This window comes from Triticum dicoccoides, chromosome 4A (genome assembly GCF_002162155.2).
Source record: "Triticum dicoccoides isolate Atlit2015 ecotype Zavitan chromosome 4A, WEW_v2.0, whole genome shotgun sequence".
In the NCBI taxonomy this organism is placed as follows: domain Eukaryota; kingdom Viridiplantae; phylum Streptophyta; class Magnoliopsida; order Poales; family Poaceae; genus Triticum; species Triticum dicoccoides.
The window spans coordinates 243,503,395-243,506,070 of record NC_041386.1 but is presented as its reverse complement, the minus strand read 5'-3'; positions in this window follow the sequence as shown (position 1 = coordinate 243,506,070).

Below are 2,676 nucleotides of genomic sequence, written 5' to 3'. Positions count from 1 at the left end.
CCGTTTTGCCCCAGATGATGTGGCCACAGATGCCGTGAAGCAGGAGAAGTTTATGGAAGGGTGATACGTCTCCAACGTATCTATAATTTTTGATTGCTCCATGATATATTATCTACTGTTTCGGACTATATTGGGGTTTATTTTCCACTTTTATATTATTCTTGGGACTAACCTATTAACCGGAGGCCCAGCCCAGAATTGCTGTTTTTTGCCTATTTTAGTGTTTCGGAGAAACAGAATATCAAACGGGTCCAAACGGAATAAAACCTTCGGGAACGTGATTTTCTCACCAAACGTGATCCAGGAGACTTGGACCCTACTCCAAGGAGTCAAAGAGGAGGTCACGAGGGTGAGGGGCGCCCCCCTCCCTAGGGCGCGCCCCCTGCCTCGTGGGCGCCTCGGTGCTCCACCGACGTACTTCTTCCTCCTATATATACATACGTACCCCCAAACGATCAGAACAGGAGCCAAAAACCTAATTCCACCGCCGCAACTTTCTGTATCCATGAGATCCCATCTTGGGGCCTGTTCCGGAGCTCCGCCGGAGAGGGCCGTCATCACGGAGGGCTTGTACATCATCATAGCCTCTCCGATGAAGTGTGAGTAGTTTACCTCAGACCTTCGGGTCCATAGTTAGTAGCTAGATGGCTTCTTCTCTCTCTTTGAATCTCAATACAAAGTTCTCCCCCTCTCTTGTGGAGATCTATTCGATGTAAGCTTCTTTTTGCGGTGTGTTTGTTGAGACCGATGAATTGTTGGTTTATGATCAAGTCTATCTATGAATAATATTTGAATCTTCTCTGAATTCTTTTATGTATGATTGGTTATCTTTGCAAGTCTCTTCGAATTATCCGTTTGGTTTGGCCAACTAGATTGGTAGTTCTTGCCATGGGAGAAGTGCTTAGCTTTGGGTTCGATCTTGCGGTGTCCCTTCCCAGTGACAGAAGGGGCAGCAAGGCACGTATTGCATCATTGCCATCGAGGATAACAAGATGGGGTTTATTTCATATTGCATGAATTTATCTCTCTACATCATGTCATCTTGCTTAAGGTGTTACTCTGTTTTTAACTTAATACTCTAGATGAATGCTGGATAGCGGTCGATGAGTGGAGTAATAGTAGTAGATGCAGAATCGTTTCGGTCTACTTGTCACGGACGTGATGCCTATATACATGATCATGCCTAGATATTCTCATAACTATGCTCAATTCTATCAATTTCTCAATAGTAATTTGTTCACCCACCGTAGAATACTTATGCTCTTGAGAGAAGCCACTAGTGAAACCTATGCCCCCCGGGTCTATTCTCATCATATTAATCTCCACCACTTTAATCTTGCTTTGCTTCTTTACTTTGCTTTTACTTTTTACTTTGCATCTTTATACCAAAAATACCAAAAATATTATATCTATCAGATCTCACTCTCGTAAGTGACCGTGAAGGGATTGACAACCCCTAATCACGTTGGTTGCGAGTAGCTATCGTTTTGTGCAGGTACGAGGGACTTGATCGTGGCCTCCTACTGGATTGATACCTTGGTTCTCAAAACTGAGGGAAATACTTACGCTACTCTGCTTCATCATCCCTTCCTCTTCGGGGAAAACCAATGCAAGCTCAAGACGTAGCAAAGGGATAAATGATGAGATGAGTATGCAGTTAATGGTGGCAACATTTAACAACTACCAAGAGTTGGTGGACAAGGCCCTTATGATTGAAGGGAAGCAGCAACAGATAGAGAGCCGCAAGAGGAAGTATGGACAAGGGAAGTACAATTCAGGAGCTCAGCCTCGTTTTACCCCAAACTCGGGAGGATATACCCATAACCACGGAGGACATACGCACAATGGAGTAAGTTCGCATAACCACAGTGGCCCCAAGAACAGAAATGGGAATGGAGTCGGCAGCAACCAGAACCGCTCTAACCCAGCCACACCTGTCAAGAAGGACCAAAGTCACATTACTTGTTTCAAGTGCGGGAAGACTGGACACTATGCCAATGAGTGCCATGAAGCAAAGAATGGTAATGGCAATGGAAGCTCTGGGAAGAAGCCCAGCCCTTTCAACAAGGGACAAGTGAAGCACATTAACGTGGAGGAGGTTGAAGAGCAGCCAGACGCAGTTATCCGTAAGTTTTTGGTTAAGTCATTTACTGCTCTCGTTCTTTTTGATACTGGTGCATCGCATTCATACATATCAAGGGGATTTGTGGACGAGTTTAAGCTACCCACCTTAGCCCTTAGGACACCCATGTTAGTAAGCTCACGAGGTGCAGAGTATATGGCTAGCCGATGGTGCGATCGGTTACCCTTATCCATTGGTAGCCACGTTTTCCCCTCAGACCTAATAATTCTGGAGTCACAAGGATTGGATGTGATACTAGGCATGGATTGGCTGTCAAAGTATGGAGGAAACATTGACTGTGCTAGTAGGTCAATTCTGCTCACCACCCCGGAGGGAAAAAGGATTAAGTATGTATCCAGGCATGCGCCAAGGAGAACCCTAGTAAATTCCCTCTCAGAAGTTGTTCAGGAGGAAGTGCCTGTAGTGAAGGATAACCCAGATGTATTTCCAGAGGAATTACCACGCATGCCACCGGATCGAGACATTGAGTTTTTGATAGAGTTGTTGCCAGGCACCGGACCAACATCGAAGAGACCATACCGGATGCCCACAAA